This window comes from Eupeodes corollae, chromosome 3 (genome assembly GCF_945859685.1).
Source record: "Eupeodes corollae chromosome 3, idEupCoro1.1, whole genome shotgun sequence".
Lineage (NCBI taxonomy): Eukaryota > Metazoa > Arthropoda > Insecta > Diptera > Syrphidae > Eupeodes > Eupeodes corollae.
In genome coordinates this window covers 78,468,558-78,488,260 of record NC_079149.1, presented here as the reverse complement: position 1 = coordinate 78,488,260, position 19,703 = coordinate 78,468,558, and the positions used below count along the sequence as shown (strand labels likewise).

The window sequence follows — 19,703 nt, the reverse complement described above, 5'->3', positions numbered from 1 at the left end:
CTTTTTAGCTAACCATTTTACGGAATTAATAAGTACAATCTTTCGATTAAGGGGTGAATTATTGAACGTCAATTTCATACCACACCGACCAGAGTTACCAATTATATGTACCTTATGCAACCGTTATGAAAGAGAAGATGTGTTTCATTTTATGGCAGTCTGTCCCGTTTTAAAGAAATTTCGAGTGCAGTATTTTGGAGTGCAGTCATGTGAATTAGAGAAAGTGCTACAAATTTTAAATGGATCATGTGGCTGGGAAGCACTTTTTAATTTCACTAGAAAAGCATTAAAATATCGAACTTGCACTGTAAACGAACATTTTTGAAACAAGAAAGAAAAATATGTATATAATCAAAATTTAAATAAGAATTTAAAGTATGTATGTCAGTCTGGTCTGGTAGACGACTTTGATGACAAACAAATAGACTTTTTATTAAAATAAGCAAAAAATGTTTGAACTTATTATTATTTTTATAAACTTAAACTTAACTAATCTCAATAAAATTTCCTTCATACGAATTGATCCCATTAGTATCATCATTTTTGTTTAAAACTTAGTCTAAAAAATTAAATGAATATTATTTAACAAAAAGTGTTCGTTCTTTAATTTGCTGAAAGTTTTGTTTGGCGACAACTAGAAGTGCTCTTTTTATGACTACTGATTTTAAATTAATATATGGCCTCGGCTAAAATTCAAAATCTGGCCTTTTTTGACTTTAGAAAAGTTATTTTTCACCAGCTGGTCTTATTACACTGAAACAAAGTGGAATAAAGCCAATTTATTCGTATCTCAATTTCAAAAGTATGGTTTGCCATAAAAGCAAAGAAACTTTACTTGTATACGTTCAACCTCGCACCTACCCCAAGTCCTATAGTGTTCATACATACCTCAATGTAAAAATAAGTTGCTTTTTATCAAAGTTTTTATAATATATGACGATTGTTATGTTTCTGAAAAAGTTTTAATTTAAAAAAATTATCACTTTCATTTCTAGTTGGAAATCTTTTGTCCGATATTGTATATTAATTTAATTAATTAAAGCATTTGTTTATGTTGTTGAAAAAAAATTACTAATATAATGTCAGTGATACATTATATTAGTTAAACACCATAACTTAATTCTGATTCCGGATGAGTATAAATCATTATGTGAAGGCAAAAAAAAGGTATTGAAAAAACAAAGTTTTTGCAACAAGAGGTTTATTTTGATATATCGAGCCCTTCCCGCCAATTTATCGTAAGCGACAAAATAAATTTTATTGTAAAGCCTAGTACTCTGCTGATGCGAAACGAAATTTCCCATACAAAAATGACATGACGAAATCATAAACGAAAAATTTCGCTGTGCTTTTCGTTTTTCAGTACGCTGCTGAACAACGAAATGTGTCATTTTAGTGGATAGCTGTACTAGATTTTTTAGTACAATTCTCCACTCTTTTCGTTCTCAATTTAATTGCCCGGTATATTAATTGCTTGCGAAATTTTGACGTTTAATTTATTTATTGGAAAAAATTGTTTACAAATCAAAATTGAAAATTGTTTACTCGTGACTTTCGGTGTTTTTGTTTTTTGTTTTCCACAGCTGACAGAACTCTACACAAATATTTTTCCGTTGTGGTTTTCGTTTTAATTTCGCTCTACACTTGGAGACCACCGAAAAATTTCGTTTCGCATCAGCAGCGTACTAGGCTTAAACGACAAATCAGTATTGGAAATTATTATAGTTATGCTTAAAGCCTAGTACATACTTCCTCGTGAAGTGAACGTTCGCCAGTGGAGAAAGTAAACTTTTTACATTGCTCACTGGTACACACTTGTGATTACACGATGTGAACATGCGGAAACCAAATGTCAAAGCTTCACCAACAGTTCCCGTACATTTTGCACGTGAATTGCCCGTGAACGAAAACTCTCCACTTTGTTCTCCACTCAGCTTCACGAGCAAGTTCACGGGTGAACCAAAAACTGAAATGTGTATGGGTTCACGAGATGGTTCACAAGTATGTACTAGGCTTAAGTTAGCAAATGACAATAGCCTTCATCAAGCAAAAAAGTTAACAGTTCCTCTTTAAGCCTAGTACATACTTGTGAACCATCTCGTGAACCCATACAAATTTCAGTTTTTGGTTCACCCGTGAACTTGCTCGTGAAGCTGAGTGGAGAACAAAGTGGAGAGTTTTCGTTCACGGGCAATTCACGTGCAAAATGTACGGGAACTGTTGGTGAAGCTGAAGTCAAATTTTCACAACGTGTACTCACAAGTGTGTACCAGTGAGCAATGACAAAAGTTCACTTTCTCCACTGGCGAACGTTCACTTCACGAGGAAGTATGTACTAGGCTTTAAAACAGAACTATGTGCTGAGCGAGTATGACGTTTATTATTATAATTGATAATTTGTATTACTTCAAATTTCCGAAATTATTATAAATAGCAATAAAACGCATACAACATAATAAAACGCGAAATAAATAGTTATTTTCGCGCAAAATTTTAAACAACCTATTGTTAAGGGTTTAACAATTTGCTAAATATTTGGCAATTTACTAAGGGAGTCCAAAATTTTAAATCTTTCTTTCTGTTAACTAATAAATTGCCTAAGAACTGACTGTTCATGAAAATAAACAATTCCCATCTGTTGACTGTACCATTCCATCCAATGCTCTTTTAAAAATAATCCTACAGATGTAGCAAATTGCTAAAAGTTAAAGTAGTCATTCACTGTAAACTGAAATTATATTTTTTTATTAGTTCATTAATTCAAATAAACAGATTCGACTCTGCCCAGGTTAAATTATTATTGTTGCTGGTGGGACGCCAGATTTCGAATAAAATATTTTAAATAAGACATATGAGATTTGAAGTGATTCCTCGCCTTTATGTTGTAAGATTATATTGCTCAAATGTAGATGTCGCTTATTTTAGTACTTTGATTCTCCGCTTGTCTATTCGTTTTCACCTCGAGACAATTTTACTGTAAACTCGAACTAAGGAGACGATAGAACAGAACAGACGAGAGAAAATTGCAAAATTGATCGAAAGTGGCGTGCGAACCGTCGCTTGTGCAAATTAGCGTCTTCATTTTCACTTAATTAATACAAAACAACTAAAAACTGTGCATTTACTGCTTACTTAATACCAATTTATTAACATTTATAACAAAGTAATTAAGTGAAAAGTGATTTTCTGCAAGAAAAATGTAAAAGTTGGGTCAATTTATACAACTACTCCACCATTTTGTTTTCAATTTCCCACCCTTAATAATTATTTTTTTTATGTGCAGACTGTAATTGCAGATTGCACTCTTTTTGTGTTTCTGTCTGTTGTAAAGAAGAAAGATAAATAAAGCGAAGCATTGAAAGCGATTTAGATATCTTCAGTGTTTATTAAAGAATATTTTAAACGTTTGCACAATAATTAAAAAATGAAGTACGTTTTTTGTACGATTATAAAATAGAACAAGTGTGTGGATTTTATTTTCATATTCCTTGTGTAATTGTTGTGTACCTCGTATTGTAATGAAGAAAAATGTATCTATTGTGAATCAATCATATTAGTGTTTGCTGTCGCCGTTTGTCACGTACACCTTTTAAAATAGAGTTTTAACTTGCAACAAATTTTGCTGGAACTAATGGTAAGTTTGTACAATGTACTTTTGTGCATTGAAACTAAAACATCTATACAAAATATAAAAATACTATAAACCTACATGCTAACAATACTTTAATGTCATAAGTGTTAATTTAAAATCAAGTTTACTATTTCCCAAACAAATTCTGAAGGGGAAATGCGCTGCAAGTAGACCAAATGGCAGAACGAAAAAAAAAAAACGATAAACGAGTTTTCCCCTATTTTTGTGGACGGTATGAAGAAGGAAGAGCATCTGCTCCTTTTTTGGGTACTTAAGCACTTGATTGAAATTGTTAAATTTCCTTTTTTCCTGTAATATATTTACGATTACGGTTCTTTTTGATGATGATATGTAATTATTCTTTTGCGCCAGTACTGACTTGAATGTATTAGTAAATGGATTGCATTTAGGAATAGTTCACAATAAACAATTAAAATTGCGCGACAATTTATGGGGGAAAATGTAGGAAAATAGATAAATGATGGATAATTAGATTTGTGAAACAAAATTTGTCTACTTATTTTTTTCTAGTTAACACACTTAGAACAAATGATATATTAATCGCCAACATTTCAAATACAATATAAACTGATTATTGTAGTAGGTAACAAATATTGAGTTTTAAAGACACTCGGTAATAAAATCTCAAATTTGTACGCCATACACACCGCATTCGTTTAATTTTGTTTGTAAAGAAAAAACAAAAGTTTTGGATAGGAACACCAATCTCCCAATTACAAATATCATCAGATTTTCAAAACCTCTACTACATGGCTTAATTTGAAGCACTTATAGTACATGTCTACAAATGTACCATATTATTTATGTACATATATGTATTTACCTTACTTTTTTTCTCATTATGTTTTCATTAATCAAATTAAAAAACAATACTAATGCATACTTACCTAATGCATTTATAGTGAGTAGTATTTCCGAATTTTCTTGTGTAAAATTCTTCGGATTTTAAAATGCGTTGTCAATCATTTAGGTAGGTAATTTAACTACCTACATAGGTATGTATCTATGTTTCAAAACATACAGAAAACAGGATGTTTGTACCGGCATGGTTATGGTATAAAGTTGAAAGTTTGGTATTGCATTGACACTACGCTTTGTTATAGTTCTGATAAATTTATTTACAACAATAGAAGATCAATACTTTGGTAAACTTACGGATAAGAATTCATCATTTGTTACTTTGGTAAATTTACGGATAAGAATGTTTACATTTTTGGCTTCTTAATCGAATTATGCATGTCGAAAAAGCTTTGTCCGAAGAACATACCTACTATAAACAATTTAATATTTTGTACATAGGTACATATGTGAAAACACCATAACGAAAATAATATATTATATTAACGTACCTATTTGTATTTTTTTCGTGGACTTGTCGGTGCAATAATGCACATCTTCGTTTTATTGTGACTTAAAGTTCATTGCGTTTTGTCTTTCTAAATGAAATGCTTTGGTGTATGAATGTCAACAAAAATAAATAAACAACGCAAGTTCAAGCTACCTACATAAAAATTACAATTTTCTAAACTTTTGGGAGCAAATTTATAGTGATTTTAAGCGGGTACTTTTACCTTAATTGATCTTTCTCATTTTATTTTTTTATAAATAAAATTATTTTTATTTTAGAATAAAAAAAACATTCAAAATTTGTTGATTTTACGCGTTTATAATAACAGAGTAATTCATCTTATGTTTATTGCATTTATCAATTAAAAAAGTACAATACAATTATCACATGACATCCATACGCACATCTACTTTGCGAAAAAATACTACCTACAGAAACCCTAGAAAGTTTCTTTTCTTTAACAATTTGACGTCATCAAATCGTTTCTATAATCCCTTTTTGAAGTGTCAAAAAGTTTTGAAAGTTAACAGTTTGTTTACAATCAATTGTTTTTTGGGACAACAAATTTTTGTTTTTCCATATAAAATAAAATCTTTGTTATTAAACAAAAAAATAATAATTATTTGATTTATGTATGTCAATTATTTAACAACATATGCGTCCAAGAGGGGACGGGTTGATAAGAAATAAACGTCTATATTTTTAAGCCAACTACCTAACTGTAAAAATTTAAAAATATACGTGCGTAAAGAAAAATTGGTTCGCTTCGTTTTTCATTTCACAATTATGTAAAATTAAGAAAACAAAATATTTAATTTGGATAGGTATGTAGGTAGTTTAATTCAATAACATATGTATATACATACATATATAGTCAGTCACAAAAGTCAACATCTATGAAAAATTGTATATCAATGGTTTTAGCCAAAATTCAAATATATTTGAATATTGTTGGGAGGCTTGTTTTTATTGATGGTACTATGGATCGCTTTCAATATCTGGAAACAGCTTCATCTACCACCGCAGTCTCCAGATCTCAATAGAGCACATCTGTGATGAACTGGAACAGAGGGTTTCCAAATTTAGGATAACAGTTCAAAATTCACTGAGGGCTCTTGCAAATGCTTGGCCTTCAATAACCCCTGACGTCACCAAAAATTTAGTTCAGTCTATGCCTCGAAGACTTAAAGCTGTCCGGGACTCACAAGGTGGTCCAACAAAATATTAAATTGAATTTATTTAATTTTTAGTTAATTTAATTTTGTTCATAAGTAGACTTTCCTGTATCATTTTTTTATTTTTCTCGTTTTTTCTTTCATTTTGTCTAATAAAATGACTAATTTTGTTAAATAATTGTTTTTAAACAATAAATAGGTACTCCTTTTTAAATTAATACAATTAATGATTTTTTAACTTAAAGCGGCAATTTAGCACTTTTTAGCACTATAACTTTTGTGACTGAGTGTAGTTCTAACTAATTCCAACAATTTTTTACAATGACACTTGTACAATTTGTTGATATAACAATAATAATTGACCACAGTACAAAAATATCACTGAAAGAAAAATACAACTACAAAAGGAGGCAATAGCTTGTATAAAAATTAAATATACCTATAGTTTGAAAAATAATAAGATTGGTCAGCAGAACTTAGCAACTATGGTCTGCAGTACTTAACCACACTGGAATATTATATTTGTTTTTGAGGACTTTTATTATCAGATTTTGATTCTGAATTTCAGAGTTAATTGAGTTAAAAAAGATTTCAAATTGTTTTAGTGGGAGGAAGACTTGAAAAAAGTGTCTTTTTTGTACTTAGAAGTAAAAATAAACATAAACTTCCTTGACTTACAAATACCTATACAAGAAGCTACAAAATTGGTAATCGATTATAGAAACAACCCTTCTATTAAGTAAATTTAGTTATTTATATATTTCAAACTATAATTTATGTGTTGACGTGCTAAAAAAAATAATGTTAAATTGAGTTGATTTCTTTTTTTTTTTTAATTCATTAATTCTTAAAACTATTCTAAAGCTAGACAAAAATGTATAAATGAACCCAATTAACCATAACTTACAACTAACTTACTGGTCCCATAAGGACACTCTTAGTTAAAGTTAATTACTCTTATTGCTAACCGATTGACAGTTGATAGAATTTGTCAATTGAAGTAAATATCGATTTTACAAAAATAAATCGATAAAATATGCTATTGTGAATGCCACTTGTTTTTAAATCGTAAATCACAGGTTTTTGTTTATTTAACTTGAAAAAGGGGAACGTGCAAAGAAAATCAATAATATTAATTGATTGTTGGGGTCAACACTAGCATTTTAGATTCTTGTCACTTTTCTAGAGGAATAGCTATTGCTTTGGAACAAAATATTTTGGGGCGTTCAACGTTCTCTTTCATGAACTGGACTTATCTGCACAACTTTTTGTTTGGTACTATAAAACGAATAAATCTCATTATTTAATGCATTTGAGCCATATTTATTGTTCTCACTTTCTCTTATAACTGCAATTCCCGTGTGGCTAATTATAGCCAAGCAGCCAAAGATCCAAATGTATCCGTGTAATTTTAAATTTATCGTGTCACTTTTCTTAATCGATGAAAAACCAAACCAATATTAATTGAGACTTAAAAAGGCAAGTACCGGGAAACGATGTGTTAAGGAAAATACACCAACTTGTAATCAAGATTTCATCTAAAGAAAGTTTCCCGATTAATGGAACTTAAGAACGTCTGAAGCCATTTACGAATTGATTGGAACTTACCATTATGGTTGTAGGACTGGGAAATCTACCACCGACCAAATCACCACCTTACGCCAAATCATGAAGCAGACTCAAGAATACAATATCACATCTTCATCTATTTCAAAGCAGCCAATGTCAATTTCAACATGGATGAGCTTTTCTTTGAAAAGTCGAGTTTTGATATCCTATATAAGATGCTCACTGCTCCGTCAAAATTAGAAGACAATCAAGAGACAGCTTCAAATCCATGAGAGAATTACGACAAGACGACTCGCTGTCATTTAGCTGTTTCAATATTGTTTTTGAGAAAGTGGTGCTTTACTGCACGGTAAATACAAATGGCATTATGTTTCAAAAATATAAACAGTATCTTGGATATACAGATTATGAGAACAACAAAACGAGTAGTAACGGGAGCATTAACATTAGCGAGTCTGAAGCGAACAAAATGGGTATTGTCATTAATGAAGAATAAACGAAGTACCTAAATGCTGTCAACGAAAATTGGTTAACGTTTAAAATTGGAGACTGTATGCTAGAGATCGATTAAGCTGGCGGAATCTATTACTTAAGGCAACAAAACAAAATAGCCGACGACAAACCAGGTTAAATCCTCGACAATTATATTTAACGGTTATTTTTCACCGAATTTTGTGTTTTCCTTATCGAAAGACCATTTTAGAGTATAAATTTTACATATGAAAATGTAACACAGTTTCTCGCAAGGATTGCAAATATTTGAGGATCTTTACTTGATATTTTTCTATTTATGGGTACTTGAATTTTAGAGTTTCTTCTACAGGGTCCGGCAAAAAGATCTCCTATATTTTAAAAGGCAATGACAAATAAATAAACAATTTAACAGACATTTTTTTTAAATTCTTTAAATTGGAACCAGACTTCTTTGTTGTTCCTAGTAAACTGATTTAAGTTTGGTTGGAGGAAGATCTCAATCATGTGACAGTAGCGATCCGCATTCACTGTAACATAAGGGTCACACCATTATGATTACTATCTATCTACACCCGGAATACCATTTTATCTATAAATAGCTTTACATATAAACGTCTAAAAATACGGGAGGTTTTTTTTTTGCCAGACCCTGTGTAGGTATATTAATTAAAAATTTAAAAACATTTGTTTTTTGCTTGTTTAATAACAAATACATACAGTAAGAGCTTTATGATCGGACATGTTTCATAGGCGGGCGATATCTGATGATCTTGAATTGAAATTCCCTACATTTTATATTGCCTAAAGAACACTCCCTTACGCGCACTTAGACCTCAATTTGGTAAATTACACCGCAATTTGATAAAGCTAATTCTTTTAACCGGACAATCAGCAAGCCTTTCTCGATGCATAGTTTGTGAAAAATAATGATAAAAGAACAAACATTGCACAGGGAACTATAAAATTGCATTTGTGCAGTGTATGGTGTTACAAACATCATGACAAAACATCAGCAGCAGCTGTGAAAATCACGAAATTCTAGAGGTACCTATAATATGAAATAACAGTCATACAAGAGGTGTTATTCTTCTTTAACTCTGACCTAAGCATTGAGCAAAGGATTGAGTTCGAACTAAATAAAAACTCCAAAAATAAAATTTGAATTCCATAAATTTGGTCAATTTATTCTGAGTTCTATAGTGCCTTTCTAGATAACTTTTATTTAACAAGAATCCATAAATTACGTTTAATTTGATACAAAGAGATTGATAAACAAATGTACAATTCTGTACTCTTAAGTTTTTCGATTTTTTGAACACAACTTAAATATAAATTTCCAATGTGAACTCTTGAGCTTGTGATAAATTATTGTAAATTAATTTATATTTTATGATAAAATAAATATAAGCAAGCTGTTTTTATACAAAAAAGCTATGTATTGGTATGTTATGACCATATTGACACAAAGGACGAAAACTAACCTTAGGAACGGAAAATGTAAAGATACAAATCATACAATCATGCAAGGACTTAACAAAGTTGAACTGTCGAAAAAACATTTCATTATTTTTTAAATTCATCCTTTTCCATTTTTGCACTTTTTAGATTTTTGTAAAAGTATACACAGTTGGAAATTGGCAGATATTTTCTAAATTTTGCATCTGCGCAGATGATTAATCGTATTTATTATATATGACCTTGAATAAATTGTAAGCAATTGTTTAAAACAACTACATCTAGCTGAAGTGCAACTGATATTTTCTGAATAAATCCAAGGCAATTGAAATTTGTATTAAAACCATAGAAATATAAATAACAAACAAACCACTTGCTTTTATAATAATCTGCTCCCTAAAATTTGAAGATTTTCACGATTTTACTTCTTTGTTGCTGCAAGCACCAATACTGACAAGACACCTATATCTCCTGAAGTTAACATTTAAAATATTAAACACCTCATTTTCTAATGGACATTCGTCGAATATTGTTAAATTATTTACTCGAAGATGTATGCATATGCGAAAGTTTCAAATGTTACACGAAACTCCGCAAAGGTCATTGTTCCAAGTCCCAAGGGAATTCAGACATGATATTTCTATATTTTTATCGTATCTTAGATACTAGTTTGAAAATAAGTTATATTTATATCATGGAGGCATGTTTGTGTTAATTTTACATAACCTAGCTTTGAAAAAAGCAACACAAATGAGTTGTGCGATAAAAGAATTGGACATCTGCGATCATCTATAGGAACATACAATTCGTTCTAGGATACTTCGGGTTTCAAAAAAAATGTTCTTTGTTTCAAGAAAGAGCAGAGAAGCAGAGAACTCGTCTTAACTAGACACCAAATAGTAAACGGCCCATGCTTACCTATTCCTACCCCTGTTCATTCACTACCTGGAGAAATATATGGCACAGAAAAAACGGCTGCAACAGTTCGTGCCGTATGCCACTTATAAGAAAAAAAGAAAAATAATACTGAAATAAGGTCGATGAAATTTGTTCATGACTGAACCGAAAACAGGATTCAGAAGGGTCGAATCTAGACTCAATTCAACGGAAGTAAGCCCATGAACAAGCTAGGTATACGCTTGCATGTATTCACAAGCCCGTATCATGTACCTAAAAAAAAAATAAAGTTTGGTAACGGCGAAAATTTGGTTGCCGACATTGAAATATGCATGGACACCTTAACACAGGACATTATTGCCTGCCAGTCGGCTTGGCGTGCATTAAGAAATAATAGGGGAACTATACCGTGAAACCACCTTTCATTCAGACTTCCATATGTGATACATAATTACGCTTTTACTTGTACATAAGAGTGTAATGTGTGTGATTCTGTATTAGTAAGGATTGCCAGGAGTTCTTTTCGTACATAAATGAATAGTTCTACATCTGCCATAAGGGATGAAAAAATGGGGTTCGATGTATGCTTCTAGTTTTGCTGAGTTCATTCTAAGTAATTTAATCGCAGGATACACACTTCGTGGAATCTGTCAATTATTTTTGGTTTTGTGTGATCTGTTTTCGTGTTTTTGTTTGTAATTCGTAGACGCAAGCTCAAATGGCCGTTCAAAACATTGTGATAATCAACTGTGATATTCTGTTATAAAATATAATTAAAGTTTTTAATTGTGCATTGTGCAATATTACAAAAAAGAAATAAACTATCGCCGTTTCTCTTTTATTTAATGTAATATCGTCGGTCGTGTTGAATTAAATTTGAATGAGCATAAATGTTTTTACAAAACGCATATACACATTTTTGTGATTTAATAAACTCTTGTTTTTATCGAAAGTGGAATACAAATAAATATCTGCAATTGCATTAAAACTAATTGGAATACAAATATAACGCTTGGATTTGAGATATGTTGCATGGCACATAAGTTTCATGGTATGTAAAACTTTAACTTCATACTTTGTATTATCAGTTGAAAGTCAAAGAACCTAGGTGAAAAGTGTTTCAAAAATACTTGACATAAAATACATTAAATGCACCTTGTATAAATATTCCAGTCTTAGCTGCCTATATGTATATATTATTTAAAAAATAGTTTTCTATTTTACATTACATTACATACTACTAAGCACATAAATGTACAGAGTAGAGACACAGCACCTTGAGCGACTAAGACTATATAAGGTGATAACAACAGAAGACATTAATATAAGACAAAATGACAGAGGAGAAAGAACAACAAACAGAAAGAACACATGACGCGGTACGTTTCGAGATGGTCCCCCATCTATCTACTAACCGCGCTCACTGATGTTTGATTTCGGTGATCGATGGGAACCGAAGCTTTATCAGTGACTAGGCCGTTGCCCTTTTCTATTTTACTGACCGTAGATTAAGTACATCATGTAATTGAAATGTTATTTACTGTCTGTTACTATTTGTTGTGCAAAGAGCTGTTTTGTTTTGAAAAGTATGTTGTATTATTTTGAGTTATGGTAGCTTTTGTCCTTGGGGAAAAAGTGTCGTATTAAGCATATTTACAAGAACTGTTTTTATTTCAAGAACTGAACCCTGGGTTTAAGAATCGAGATGGTTGACATTATCTGAAGCTGAGCAAATTAAAAAATCATCACTAGAGTTGAAGACAAACTTATATTATCTTGCGCCTATGTTATTGCTTGGAATGTGTGAAGAGTTTAAGCTTTAAGAAAAATGATGTGATTATAATAGTCTTTTCAAACCTTACAAACCTTGCGCTGTATAAGCTCTTTAACGGTATTTTTCACGTCAACTGATATTGTTTTACTAACCTTGTATTACGGAAGAAATGACACCAAAAGGAAAACAAACTTCCTTGAAAATTGGAAAATTGGGCAGCAACGAAACCATCAGAAAAAATGGCATCACCCTCGAAGTAATGACTGAAATGGCTATTCAGCCGTGTACAAAGAGTTATACATCAGTGAAAAAATAGAAATGAAAGACCTTCCTGGAATAAGGTGGAACTTCATATTTTTGTTTTGTCAGTTAACCGCGGGCGGAAGCAGATTTAAAGTTAAAGGTTTAGATTTAAGAATGTATGTATGACAAAAGGAAATGAAGAATTTTCTTATAAGCATACTGAAGCTACTGTAAAGCATGGAGGTTGGTTGATCATGTCCTGAGGATGTGTTGCAAGTTCTGGTGATCGGAACTAAAATTTTGAGGAAGGTAAAATTAATCAAATGGCTAATATCAATATTTTGAAATAAAATTTGTGGTCCAGTGTGAGTAAAGTCGGAATACAAGACAATTTCATCTTCTACCATTACAGTTACCCAAGGCACAGATCTTGTACAGCAAGGTCGTTTTTATTGTATAACTGGCCTTAGGTGCTTAAAACACAGAAAAAGTCACCTGACCTCAATGCAATTGAGCACATAATATATGAACTGGTTCGTCGAGTTGCTCAAAAGAACTTTAAATACATTAGAAACTTAAGACGGCCCTTCAAGAGGAATGGCAAAAAATAAGTCCTAAAGTGTACTCGTATTAAAAACTTGTCTCTTCAATACCTCGATGTCTTGAGAAGGCGATCAAATGTGTGAGATGTTTAATTATAGAGTTGTTTTTGTTTTTAATATTATTTTGCTATTTAATGGCTTAAACTGTAATTTTGACTTTTTTAAAGTAAAAATGTGTTTAAATGTCATATAAAATGTTTGTAATGTTATAAACTCTACATTCATATACTTGGATAAAATGGATTGCGAACATTTATATTTCATGTGTCTAATTAGTCGTGGGAGCCACTGTAAGCATATGATATTATATTAATTCAACGTGTAATAAAATAAAAATTAAATAGTTGCCAAATCCTAGTATATAAGATAAAATAATATGGCCTTAAAAGTGTTAAGTCAATGAAACATTGTGTAAATTCATAAACGCATCACTGCAGATATGATTTGTGATCATTCCTATAACACGTTCATAAATGCAAATAATTGGCATCACTTAAAATGTCAAATGTTAATTTCTACAAAGTTCTACAAACTGATGCGCAAATATAAACAAAAAAGCATCAAGAATTTTCTTGATAAGTTTTTGATGCCCACGCGATTTAAAGCAAAAATTGGCGGAAAAAGAAATTAAATTTTTTTTAACAAATTCTAAATTGTTTATAAGTAAATTTATTTGATGAATTTCACAGCGCACAGATTAAACTATTAATAGAAACCAGATTTAGGTATGAAGGTGAATTTATTGGCGGCGGAAAATCAAAGTATTGTGGAGAAAAGTTCTTATTTACTTACTTAAGGTGGCGCTACAGTCCAGTGTGACCTAGGGCCTCACCCAACAAACTCCTTCTCCTTCTAGCTCGGTCCCTGGCTAGATGTCTCCTGAATCGCGCTCCAAGTTGGTTGAGGTCACTTTCCACTTATGCGCGCCACCTGATCCGCGGTCTTCCTCTACTGCGCTGCCTGTGGGTGTAGATTCGAAGACTTTCCGGGACGGAGCATTGGTTTCCATGCGCTCTACGTGACCCAGCCATCTTAGTAGTTGGACTTTTGAGGAAAAGTTCTAGAGGAGATAAAATGTGTGGCTCCAGACTTTGTCAATCACATCACATCGTAATCAGCTGAGCAACGATCAGCATCTCAAAAAGGCAGTAATGCCTAATCACTACGTTTGTGAAGTTATCCATATAATATTTGTGAAATGTATTGAATTAAATAAGAATTAAAATATTATGATTATGGTAATAATTAATCTAACGTTTTGAGTCACTTTCATAAAAATACAATTTTTGGGAGATGGTTTCTTGTAGAAATTTAATCGCTCGAAAACAAAGTTTTTCATTGCAGTCACATATTGGTATAGGATGTTTTTCATAAGACGTAAAATTAAAAACTATTCTTGTGTCTTATACTTGTATTGTACCAACATATAAATTCGAATATGATCATACTTGCACCTCCCCTTACTTTCACCCTCTTTAAATGTGTAAGGGCACAAAATATTTGAGAAAATTTTTAGGGAACTATAGAAAGTAACGTATTTGACCTCTTTCAGAACATTTTTAGTGGAAGCTTGGAGCGACCGATATTATGCCTATAATTCCCAAATGATTCAAGCACTTTAGGCCGATATCTTCCCAGCAACACATAAGCTATAGGTATAAAAGCGATGGTTTTCTTCGACAAAACCTTTTAGAATGTTGGAGAAACAAAATTCATCGCAAGAATAGTTTTAGTGATTTTCATTTTTGTCTTGCCTCTGTAACAAAGAAAGATGCGTTTCCCTCGTCAAAAAGAATATAGCTCGTCATTTACCTGCAAACTCAACACGGGCGTTGCTGCCAACATATTCATTACTTGTAACGGATCCACTTAATTTTTTTTTCAAAACATACGTTTTGAGCTACAGTTTCCCTATCATTACAATTGTAGCTACAAATAGGCTACACATTTCATTTTAACAAATTCAATTATTAACAATATTTTACATTGAATCTCTCAAAACCTAGAATTCACTGCGGAACATTGTATCCAACCTCTTTTTATTTGATTTATAACATGAAACTAAAAAAGTACAAAATAATACCTATATTTGTTATCAACTAAACTTTTATTTGAATAGGTACAAAAATTTAAATTGTTATTTGATTTTAATTAAACAAGTACCCGTAGCATGATGGTAAGTGGGTTGGACTGTCATGCCAGAGGTCTTTGGTTCGATCTCGGCCTATCAGTGACGAAGCGTGAATAATTTCAATAGTAAGTCGAAGAAAAGTTTGTTACCAATAATTTAAATTTCAAAAGTTTCTTGATTTTTTTTCGTGCAATGATGTCTTCGCTTCGCATAAAGCAGCCTAAAAGTTAAGTGTTTAAGAAAAACTTTGCTATACCCTTGTCATTTTATTAAATGTAACAATGAGCTTAACGCACAAAAAAAGTAGTTTCGAAAGAAACGTATTTGGCAGATGCATATATAATATCCTAAATAAATATATTAGTAGTTATTTCAAAAGAAAATAAAAACATCACAATTCAGCATGCATATTTGTTACCAAAGTGGCAACCTTTGATACATGAGTCCAGAGCAGGGATACATACAAATTCAGGAAATAAGTCGGTGAGTTGCGTGTTGTCTTCTTGTATACATTTTGTTTCCTTCCAATAAAATGGTTTCATTAAGCAGAAAGCAGAAGAAGCAGCGTTTTTTAACATTCCATGGGAAGTTATTGTAATCAGTCCGATTCATCGAATTTCGAAAATTTGAGTGTTTTTTTTTAACCCAAAATAACCAATTCAATTTACGTTTTTCGTCACCTCGAATATTTAACGAAAACAAAAAATGGTTACATCTCTGAAATAATTGTATGCAACGAAGAATAACGTTTTAACGTTAACGATATATGAACTGGTACGTCGAGTTGCTCAAAAGAACTTTAAATACATTAGAAACTTAAGACGGCTCTTCAAGAGGAATGGCAAAAAATAAGTCCTGAAGTATACTCGTATTAAAAACTTGTCTCTTCAATACTTCGATGCCTTGAGAAAGCGATCAAATGTGTGAGATGTTTAATTGTAGAGTTGTTTTTGTTTTTAATATTATTTTGCTATTTAATGGCTTAAACTGTAATTTTGACTTTTTTAAAGTAAAAATGTGCTAAAATGTTATATAAAATGTTTATAATGTTATAAACTCTAGATTCATATACTTGGATAAAATGCATTGCGAACATTTATATTTCATGTGTCTAATTAGTCATGGTAGCAACTGTAAGCATATGACATTATTTTAATTCAACGTGTAATAAAATAAAAATGAAATAGTTGCCAAATATATACATACAATATATATAAAATAATATGGCCTTAAAAGTGTTAAGTCAATAAATTCATGTAAATTCATAAACGCATTACTGCAGATATGATTTGCTATAACACGTTTATAAACGCAAATAATTGGCATCACTTAAAATGTCAACTGTTCAAACTGATGCGCAAATATAAACAAAAAAGCATCAAGAATTTTCTTGATAAGTTTTTGATGCCGACGCGATTTGAAGCAAAAATTGGTGGAAAAAGAAATTAAAATTTTTTTAACAAATTCTAAATTGTTTATAAATAAATTTATTTGATGAATTTACCAGCGCACAAATTAAATTATTAATAGAAACTAGATATGAAGGTGAATTTATTGGCGGCAAAAAATCAAAGTCAGTATTGTGGAGAAAGGTTCTTACTTACTTACTTAAGGTGGCGCTACAGTCCTGTGTGACCTGGGTCCTCACCCAACAAATTCCTCCTTCTAGCTCGGACCCTAGCTAGATGTCTCCAGAATCGCGCTCCAAGTCGGTTTAGGTCACTTTCCACTTGTGCGCGCCACCTGATCCGCGGTTTTTTTCTACTGCGCTGCCTGTGGGTGTAGATTCGAAGACTTTCCGGGACGGAGCATTGGTTTCCATGCGCTCTACGTGACACAGCCATCTTAGTAGTTGGACTTTAGAGGAAAAGTTCTAGAGGAGATAAAATGTTTGGCTCCAGACTTTGTAAATCAGCATCACATCGTTATCAGCTGAGCAACGATCAGCATCTCAAAAAGGCAGTAATGCCTAATCACTACGTTTGTGAAGTTATCCATATAATATTTGTCAAATGTATTGTATTAAATAAGAATTAAAATATTATGATTATGGTAATAATTAATCTAACGTTTTGAGTCACTTTCATAAAAATACAACTTTTGGGAGATGGTTTCTTGTAGAAGTTTAATCGCTCGAAAACAAAAGTTTTTCATTGCAGTCACATATTGGTATAGGATGTTTTTCATAAGACGTAAAGTTAAAAACTATTCTTGTATCTTATACTTGTATTGTACCAACATATAAATTCGAGTATGATCATACTTGCACCTCCTCTTACTTTCCCCCTCTTTAAATGTGCATGGGCACAAAATATTTGAGAGAATTTTTAGGGAACTATAGAAATTAATGTATTTGACCTCTTTCAGAATATTTTTAGTGGAAACTGTGAACGACCAATATTATGCCTAAATGCCAAATGATTCAAGCACTTTAGGCCGATATCTTCACAGCAACACATAAGCTATATAACAGTGATGGTTTTCTTCGACTAATAATAACTAATAAGTTTTAGAATGTTGGAGGAATAAAATTCATCGCAAGAATAGTTTAAGTGATTTTCATTTCCTTGCTGCCAACATATTCACTGCCTGTACCGGATCCAAAAAAAATAATTACGAAGATGGCAAACCTGCATGTGTTTTACTCTTCAAAATGTGTTTATTCACATTTTTGTATTTGTTATTTGTTAGATAGAACAAACAACTCATTTTTTTTTTCAAAACATACGTTTTGAGCTACAGTCTACCTATTATTACAATTTTAGCCACAAATAGGCTACATATTTCATTTTAACAAATTCAATTGTTAACAATATTTTACATTGAGTCTATCAAAATCTAGAATTCACTGCGGAACATTTTATCGAAGCTATTTTTATTTGATTTATAACATAAAACTAAAAAAGTACAAAATAATATATTTGTTATCAACTTAACTTTTATTTGAATAGGTACAAAAATTTAAATTTTTATTTGATTTTAATTAAACAAGTATGGCCTTGGGTTCGATCAGTGGGGAGGCGTGAATAATTTTAAATAGTAAGTCAAAGAAAAGTTTGTTACCAACAATTTAATTTTCAAAAGTTTTTTCATTTTTTTTTCGTGCAATGCATGTCTTCGCTTCGCATCAAGCCTAAAAGTTAAGTGTTTAAGAAAAACTTTGCTATACCCTTGTCATTTTATTAAATGTAACAATAAGTTTACCGCACAAAAAAAGTGGTTTCGAAAGAAACTTATTTGGCAGATGCATATATAATATCCTGAATAAATATATTAGTAGTTATTTCAAAAGAAAATAAAAACATAACAATTCAGAAATGTTTTGTTAAAAATAATAAATAAATTAAAATATAAAAACATTTTTCATTTTATATACAAGAAATATTTGTATATTTCAATGAGCTTATTAAATTTTAAATATGCCTAATGCTATTAGATTTAATATGCATGCATATTTGTTGCCAAAGTGGCAACCTTTGATGCATGAGTCCAGAGCAGGGATACATACAAATTCATGAAATAAGTCGGTGAGTTGCGTGTTGTCTTCTTGTATACATTTTGTTTCCTTCGAATAAAATACCTCAATCTGTTATATACATTTTGGTTCATTTCATAAGACGAAGGATAGCGTATTTTCCTTTTATTAAACTCACCTCAAACAAACACCCAAGTTTGCAGAAGCAAATCTGCAGATGAGCACTGCGTAACTTTGTAGTGTGCTGCGCAATACGTACGATTAATCCGCTCCGAGCGAAAAGAATAAGAGATACAAACAAATTCACCAAAAAAAAGACGAAAAACATCGTCTTATTTCATTCCATAAAAATTTGTGTATTGAACAGAAAAATATCAAGAGCATTGAATAGTACAAGTAAAAAGAAGAAAGGATGTTATGTCCGCAGAGAAATTTTATAAGACGTCATATTTGGGGTTATCTTGTTGTAGCCAAAAATACTCCATTTAACAAGATGGGAATCTCAGACTGATATTTCGGTTTGCCTACAAGCTACTGAGGACAAATGTGAGAAAGTGTGCATAAAATGATGCAAAAACCAAACACATTCTCGCATTTAATTCTCAAGCTCATCAAATTGCTTCATTTGACAGTTTCATGCGCGTTTAAAAACGAAACAATCCTAATCAACAGAATCTGAAGTGCTGACATGGTCTTAAATTGGAAGATTTGTATAGCTTTTTTAATTTCAATCAATATTAACTTAAATCAAATTGACAAAATACATAATGATTTATTAGTGCTGTATTTTATTTCTATGCTTACGCAAACCTCTTTAAAGTATTCACACATAGAATATAATTTGTAGACCTGAGGTGGTCTGGAAACTAATTAACTAATTATACATTTAATACATTAAACTATAAACA

The 19,703-nt window shown here is 31.4% G+C and overlaps 1 protein-coding gene across 3 annotated transcripts in view; it reads left to right on the top strand.

Annotated features, from left to right (window-relative positions):
• The first annotated feature begins 2,980 nt into the window (after positions 1-2,980).
• Positions 2,981-19,703, top strand: part of LOC129952927 (myb-like protein U) — a 36,412-nt gene continuing 19,689 nt past the window's right edge. For all 3 annotated transcript variants that reach the window (XR_008782419.1, XM_056065900.1, XM_056065899.1), the window contains exon 1: positions 2,981-3,634. The gene's annotated coding sequence lies outside the window, so the exon portion shown is untranslated. The remainder of the gene's footprint in view (positions 3,635-19,703) is intronic.